Source organism: Nematolebias whitei, chromosome 9, assembly GCF_014905685.2.
Source record: "Nematolebias whitei isolate Nwh7 chromosome 9, NemWhi1, whole genome shotgun sequence".
Taxonomy (NCBI): Eukaryota; Metazoa; Chordata; class Actinopteri; order Cyprinodontiformes; family Rivulidae; genus Nematolebias; species Nematolebias whitei.
The window spans coordinates 9,610,900-9,619,931 of NC_056506.1; positions in this window are offsets into that span (position 1 = coordinate 9,610,900).

Genomic DNA, 9,032 nt, shown 5'->3' on the forward strand with positions numbered 1-9,032 from the left:
AACTGCACCATCAGCTTGGCCAGCAGCTTGGCCTTCTTCAGCTGTCGCAGGAAGTACAGTCTCTGCTGGGCCTTCTAGATGAGGGAGCTGATGGTCGGCTCCCACTTGCCAAACTTGTCAAAACAATGACAATGATAAACTACAGTAAAAATGATATAGATTATATGTGTATTTATATATAAGATAATGAAATTGTAATGTGTGTGTGTATATATATATATATATATATATATATATATATATATATATGGTGGCAATATGTGGTTATATATAAAATAGATATAATTTTGTGTGTATGTGTACATATATATAAATGTATCAGTGATTGTGTCACGAATTGGGGTGGATCGGACAAGCACAGACTCAGAAAAAGATTTAAAAAGTTTATTTTTAAAAACCGGCGGCGTCTGGCAGGAGCCGCTCTTGGGGAGACAGACAGATTAGTGGCTGTAAGCAGAACAGAGTAAACAAGAATAAAGCCACTAACCTTCTGTCTCTGGAAACAGTCTGAGATGTGGGCCAGGCGGGTCCCGGTACCTGTCCGAATCTCAGGAGCCGGTAACATGCTCAAGGGCGCACAGAGCAGCAGCGTGAGCACGAACAGGTAGTGAGGCTGGATAGGCGAGCTGTGAAGCTGAGGAGTTTAGGCAGCAGAACTTTATCCAGGGGCAGGCAAGGGTCAAAACCAGAGAGGAATGCATCCAGGCAGAAGAACCAAAAGGGGAATCCAAAAATCGTGGTCAAGGAGGAAAAGCAGTCGTCAATATGGTCAGATATAGGTGAGGAATCCAGTCCGGGGGCAAAGGCGAGAACGAGAGGTCGTGGGCAAAGCTATGGTCGAAAACTGTGACAAGAAGAGGGAACTCTGGATATCTAAGGAAATAATCTATAATTATCTGGCACCGACTGAGGAGAAACAGGGAGCTTAAATAGTGAACTGAAACAGGTGTTGCTCATGAATGTAGATTGCGGTAGATGGTGGAGGGGGCGTGGCACAGGGTGACAGGAGCTGAATGAATGAGAGGAGAACTCAAAACTAAAGCAGGAAAAAACGTGAATGATCTAAAAACAGGGGCTGTGGTATGAGGAGCAGAGGCTTAAACAGATGGGGCGGCAGCGGGGGCCGCTGAGCGTGACAGATTGTGAGTTTTGCTAAACTTGTCATAAGATTCTTTTATTAGTGTTAATGTTAACCCCACCAAAAATATTTAAATACACTGAACCATGTGTTCAGCTTTAATGGCTCTACGTCTAAGATTTACAGAGGAAAAAAATCGTGAGAATGAGTTTAGTATTCAGCTATGACTGATTAAACGCGCAGATTCTTCATAGCTCCTGACAAACAGGTTACATTGAGTGGAGCGGTCGACCGTTCCAAGATGACAGCCCTACGGCTCGTCAGCGCCAATAGGTGATAGCGTCAATGCTGTATCTAGTGTTTATATCTATGCAAAAATCAATCTGAATTGGCAATTCCAAGCGGCGCGAGTGGTACCAAGATGGCGATTTGAAAAGTTGCATGTGATGTGAGCTCCGTATATTACCGCAAATTTCTTTTATTCAACGTTTTATGTTCCACTCAAAAAAAGTTCCAATGGATGTTAATAAGGTAACGAAACAGGCGAAACTGCAAACTGGGTCCGCAAAGAAAAAAACGACACTGCAGGTAAAAGAACTGGAACATGATTATGCTATGGACATTGCTATGCAAAACAAATGCGACCGTGATAGCTCGACACCGACGACTCCAATAAAGTCGCAAACTGAAAAAAGAGTGAAGTCAGGTGAGGACGAAGACACTGCCCAGGTCTCCAATAATGTCATATTTGACGCTATCATGAGTTTGGAGAAGAGAGTAGACACGCAGCTAGAAGACATCGAAGAACAAACAAGACAGAGCAGCACCATGATTGCTAACTTGGCGAAGGCAGTGCAATACAATGCAGAGGAAATGAAAGAATGCAAGATGAGGATTTCAAAGCTAGAAAATGCAAACAAACAGTTACTTAAAGAGAACGACGAACTGAAAGAAAAGATGAGAGAGCAAGAGAGGTACAGAATGAGATGGAGTCTCCAGGTGAAGGGCATGAAAGAGAAGAAGGAAGAGAACATCAGAGAAAAGATTGTACAAGTTCTAAAGAAGATTGTCCCTGAGCTGGACTCCAAAATGGAGGATGCTGTAGATGTTGTCCACAGGATGGGAAAAAGAGACAACGGCAGGAACAGGAATGTGATCATCTTATTTACCCAAAGGCGAATAAAGGAAGAAATATGGAAGAGGAGCAAAGGATCTGCTGTTTGCAAAGAGGAAGGCATCAGCTTTGCAGAGATGTTGCCAAAAGAAGACCTGGAGGAGCGCCGGCGACTGTGGCCCCTGATTGATGAAGCCAGGAAAGCTGGGAAACAGGCCTTTTTCCGGGGCCCACATGGATATATTGAAGGACGATGTGTGGAGCTTTAGAGGTGAACAATATTTGATAAACGTTTCATTGGGTGGAAAACATGTCAGCGGTAAAGGAGATTTATTAGTTAATCTTTTCATTTCTACTTGCTTACTGGGTGAATATTTGAGTTTTCTTTATTTATTTTTATTTTGTTTTTATCTAAAACTGTTCAGAGTTCATGTTAAGTGTTAAACTCTCTTTTGGTTCTTTAAATGTCAGGGGATTGAAAGAAATTGTTAAAAGGAAAGCTGCTTTTTTTATTTTGCAAGGGACAAAAATCACATTGTTTATTTCTGCAAGAAACTCACTCCTCGGAGGTGGACGCTTGTTTCTGGAGGAATCAATGGGGCGATAACATATTGTTCAGTCATGGTTCGACCCGATCGGGAGGGGTAGCTTTATGTTTCAATAATTTTCCAGGAGAAATGGTCACACACTGGACTGATACTGAGGGACACTGGCTGACAGCTGTGGTGAGAACAGATGGTTTATTCATCATACTGTGCAATATATATGGGTATAATAATGACTGTCAAAACAGAGTCCTGTTAACAGACATAACAAATGTGATTTCAGAACTTAAAGGTCGATATCCTACGGATTATATTTTGATGGGAGGTGACTGGAACATGACTCCTGGTGAGTGGTTGGATAGATGGCCTCCAAGATCTGGGAGACCTCAACATAACTGTATAATGAACGACTTTATGATAAACAATAATCTAAATGATATTTGGAGAGTACTGAACCCAAGGTCCCAAAACTTTTCATGGTTTAAGCCGAATGGGAGTTGTAAATCTAGGATTTACTATTGGTTGGGGAGCGATATTATATTAAATCACACTTCAAGAATTGAAACTTCAAAAGCTCCGCTCTCAGACCACTGTTTCATAGAACTGAATCTGGAACCTGAAGTTAATAAATCACACAAAACGGTTACTGGAAATTCAATTCCAAACTGTTGCAATGTGAGGAATATTGTAAAAAGATTAGAGAATTGATTAATGAAGTTGAAGTTAATGACGCGATCATAGGAGACATTAATAAATGGGAATTTCTCAAGTTTAAAATAAGCGAATTTAGCATCAAATTTAGCAAAAACCTCAATTATGAGCAAAAAAGATATGAAAGTAATCTTTTAAAAGAAATACACCAATGCTGTATCAAACAAGATCTAAATAATGAAGAAAAAAAAATCTTTTGGAATTTTGGAATCACAAACTAAATTAGACCAACTTTATTTGAAACGAGCACAAGGTGCTTTTGTTAGAACTCGTGCAAAGTGGATCGAGGCAGGGGAAAAGAACTCCTCTTATTTCTTTAACTTAGAATGTAACAGACAGCAGTGTAACTGTACCTCAAGTCTTTTAATAAATGGAAATGAATATAAAGATCCTAAAATATTAGAGAAAGAAGTTTTTAAGTTTTATTCTGAACTATACTCATCTAAGTACTCAGAAGAAGACTGCAGATGTTTTTTTTTTTTTTTATAACATTTCTACTTTGATACCAAAGATTGAGACTTCCTTCAAAGACAATTGTGATGCTGAATTTAAAATGGAGGAGCTGGATTCTGTCATTATGAAAATGACCTCAAATAAATCCCCAGGATCTGACGGTCTCACTGTAAATTTTTACAAATTTTTTTTGGGACAGTATAAGGAAAATGCTATTTAAAGCCCTATTGGATTGTATTGATAAAGAAGAATTGATGCCAAGTATGAAACAAGGACTGATTGTTCTCATCCCTAAATCAGGCAAAGATAAACGACATTTAGATAACTTAAGACCTATTACCTTACTGAATACAGATTATAAATTTTTTTCTGCTGCTATTGCGGCTAGGCTCAAGAAAGGCATTTCAGATATAATTAGTGAAACTCAATCAGGTTTTCTGAAAGGACGATTTATTCACAATAATATTAGACTTAATCGATTACAGTGATTTGATTGATGGAAATGGATTTATTCTATTTTTAGACTTTTACAAAGCATTCGACGCTGTGGAACATACATTTATCTTTAAAACACTTACTCATTTAGGATTTGGAGAAAAATTCAAGGATTTAATTAAGATACTGTATAAAGACATAAACAGCTGTGTAACCCTAAGTCATGGAACCTGTAACAGATTCAGTATTAATAGAGGAATCCGTCAGGGCTGTGGAAGCTCACCACTGTTATTCATAATGGTTGCAGAGATGTTGTCCATCCTAATTAAAAACAGTGGAATAACTGGAATTGATGTAATGGGCAAGCAAATAATAATAAGTCAACTGGCTGATGATAAAACCCTTTTCTTAAAAAATGAAGATCAAATTCCTTTAGCACTTCAAACCATAGATCTGTTTTCTAAAGCCTCCGGACTTCAATTAAACATTAACAAATGTGAGCTGTTTTCCCTGAAGGACCATCCGACGCTATCACTATGTAACATAAATGTTAAAAAAGAGGTAAAATACTTGGGAGTAGTGATAACAAAGGATAAAATGGTTTCTGATAAGATGAATATTTGGAATAAAATTGATAAATGTAAATCTATTCTGGCAGCACAGTGGCGCAACTGGTAGAGCTGCTGCCTCTCAGCGAGCAGGTCCTTGGTTCAAACCCCGGTCCAGGGGCATTTCTGGGTGGAGTTTGCATGTTCTCTCCGTGCATGCGTGGGTTTACTCCGGGTACTCCGGTTTCCTCCCACAGACCAAAAACATGCATGTTAGGCTGATTGGTAACTCTAAATTGTCCCTAGGTGTGAATGAGAGAGTGAATGGTTGTTTGTCTCGTTTGTCTCTATGTGGCCCTGTGATGGACTTGCGACCCGTCCAGGGTGTACCCCGCCCCTCGCACAGTGATTGCTGGACATGGGCACCAGTGACCCCCGTGACCCAAAAATGGAATAAGCAGGTAAAGATAATGGATGGATGGATGGATGGTAAGTCGATTCTAAACAGGTGGTCACAGAGGGACATTTCAATTTTTGGTAGGATTTTAATAACTAAGATGGACAGTCTTTCCAGATTTATTTATCCAGCTTATTCCCTTCCTATATCAACCAAGATGATAAAGGCTATTAATATTTTAAACTTTAATTACGTTTGGAGGAAAAAAAAATCACTATATACGTAAAGATGACCTGATTAAAACTTACGAAGACGGTGGAGGGAATGCAATAGACTTTGAAATTATGAACGGTACCTTAAAACTTAAATGGCTAAAAAAATTTCTAAATAATAATCTCTCAATTTGGTCATATATACCCAATTTGGTATTTAATAAGATAGGGGAACTTCATTTTCTCTTACAATGTGATTTTGAGTTTAGCAGATTGCCTGTGAAACTTTCAGATTTTCATAAGCAGGTTCTTCTTTACTGGAAACTCATTTTCAGCCACAATTTCACACCACACAACACACCAGTGTGGAACAATAGGTACATTCTGATTAATAAAAAATCTATATTTATTGAGGAATGGTGTTCTAAAGACGTGTGGGCCGTGGCCCATTTTATGGACAACGAAGGAAACATTTTACAATATCAGGAGTTCTGTAAAAAATTTCAGATCCATTGTGATGAGATTAAATATAACCAAATTTTAAAGGCTATTCCAGTTTCTCTTAGGGCTATGGTGAGACAAGATATTATATTCTCTGATATTTCCCCTGGTCTGAAACAACTCAGTATTGATGGATTTGCTTTCTCTGACTATCAATGTAACAATAAATTTTTGCGAAACAAACTACTGCATCACTACTCTCCTAACTTAATTAGGAGAGAATATATTCTGAAGGACTTTAGTAGAGAAGACATCAAAAAGATCAGAACTAATTTTATATCATTTCCAGTCCCTCCTAAAGCCAAAGAAATTCAATTTAAAATCTTAAATAGAATTTATCCTACTAAGGAATTTTTAAGGACAAAATTTAAAATGGACACTGGGAACTGTGTTTTTTGTGAGACAGAGAGTGAGAACCTGGAACATCTTTTCTTTGATTGCATGATAGTTCAGCAATTATGGCTTGATTTTAAAATGTGGATCGAATCCAAAGGGATTCAGTTACTTACTCTCACTTTAAAAGAAACCAAATTTGGGTTAATTAATAAGATTGGAAATAATGAATATGCTATCAATAATTTGATTATATTAGCTAAACATTATGTTCATAAATGTTGCTTTTTCAAATGTAAACCTAATGTGAACCACTGGAAGAATGAGCTAAAGTCCTATGCAAAATCATTGAAATATGTAAAACGGAAAAATGCTAACAAATTTCTTAGTTTCTTAGTTAATTTCAATTTCCTCATATAATGCTTTTTTTTTCCTCTCTCTCTTAATCCTTCTTTATTTCTTTTATTTTCCATTATGTTATGAATCACCTTTTGTAACTTTCGATTGTAAGAATTGGTACTTTTTGTTGTGTATTGTTATGGTTCAATAAAGTAAAAAAAAAAAAAAATTCCAAGCGGCGCAAGAGAGTGACGTCATTGCTGCCTCACACCATAGGTATCATATAATCACTAGATCCCTCATTGGCTGCTGCGGCGCAGGATTTTCGGCCGCCATCTTGGAGCGGTCGTCCTTATTTGGTTAAAGCAGAAGATGTCTCAACACTTCGCAGCTTATTTCTGTTCTTTATTTATTTATTTTTTTTCCAGCAACCCAGACCCATCCCGAAACTGTCCAGACGCCCCAACCCGATTCCCAGCCCAACACCCAGCCCCCCAACCAGAGAGGCCACCAAACCCCAACCGGGACAATCAGCCAGGAGTGCCCAAACAGTCAGAGATAGAGCACCACAGCGACCAAGAGCGCCCCCCCCACCCCCAAAAAAAAGCAAAAGACCAGTCCACCCATAACAACACCCACAACGAGAGCGCCCCATGCAAGTGAGGGCACACACCCAGCGAGCCCAGACTCCCCCGGTCCCACAGCACAGAGCCCCCCACGCGAGAGCCCCCACAATATACCCCCCCCCAGTCACAGCCCCCCACAGCCCAGCCCCCCAGCCAAGCACCACACCGCGGCCACCGCCAGGCAAGAGGACGTCCAGGTTGAGCCCGCCTGTCCCCCCCCACACCCCCCCCCCCCCATCAACAGTCCCACCCCCTCACGGCACAGGCCCCAAAGCCCACTAACGCACCGAAGGCCCCAAGGCCAGGGCCGGGCGCCGGTGCACTCGCCGGCCCAAGACCCTGGCAACATACCCGCCAAGGCCCGAGACCCCCGGACCCAGCCGGGAACCCCGCCCAGGAGCGATACCACCCCAGAACCCGTGCCCGCATCCACCCCAAACCCACCCAGGGACAGCCAGGTCACCAGGCCAGTAACCCATGTCCGCCGGTACAGACCACCCAGAAGCCCGCATGCAGCCAGCACAGGCCATCACCCAGAACCACCAGAGCCACCTCCCCAGTCGGGCGCCACCGCTCCAGGCCCATGACCCCCCCCATGTCCCCAGCCCCGACACCCCACCCACACCGACCACCATGCCCCACGGGACAGAATCAAAGGGGACCACCCACCTCCACTACGTGTTGGAGCCGATTAAAGAAGTACAGAGAGAATAGTCCGATGTGGGGGTACAGGCTGTCTCAAGACTGATGTAATCCAACAGAAGGTCTTTATACTGTTTAATGCTAAGTGTATTTTTATTTTTCCAATTCATGAGTATAGTTTTTTTTGCTATACATAAGGCAGTGAGAATAATATGACTTGATTTTGTCTCCAAGGTGACATCATCTAAGTGGCCCAATAAGCAAACTGACGGAGAGAATGGAATATTACATCTCAGACACTTTGATAAGTCTTCACATATCTGGTACCAAAACCTCTGAACAGGTGGACAGAACCAAAATGCGTGGATGTAATTGTCAGGAATATTGTCTGTACACTGTGAGCAAATATTAGATGATGCGAAACCCATCTTGAACATCTGTTGACCTGTATAGTGTACTCTATGAAGGATTTTGTATTGTATTGGTTGTAAATTCGAGTTTTTAATCATCTTAAAAGTTCTCAGACAGATCTGCGACCAAAAGTTTTGGTCAAAATTAACTGACAAGTCTGTCTCCCATTTTACAATGGGAAGAGATATAGATTCATCTATTTTACTGAGTTTCTGATAAACCTTAGATAGTAATTTGGGAGGGTTAAGATTAAGGAATTCTAATACACTTGTTGACATTTCAATCCTAGTGTTATTAAGGTTAAATTTATTTTTGGTTATAGATTTAATTTGTTGATATTCTAAAAATGTATTCTTATCAATCCCATATTGTGTTATTAATCTGTTAAATGGGATGTAGTCCACTTCTTCATATATACGTATGTTCCAAATATTCAATTCCTTTACAACTCCAACCTGGGAAGTTTATCATCTTATTCTGTTGTAGGATGTCAGGGTTGTTCCAGATGGGTGTACGTTTACATGGGATTAGTGAAGACTCTGTCATTTTAAGAAACTCCCACCAAGCTGTCAGAGAGGAGCTGATATTGATGCTTTTAAAGCATTCCTGTCGTTTTATGTTTGAGCTAATGAATGGAAGGTCCGAGATCATTATATTATTGCAAAGTGTCTGTTCTACGTCTAGCCA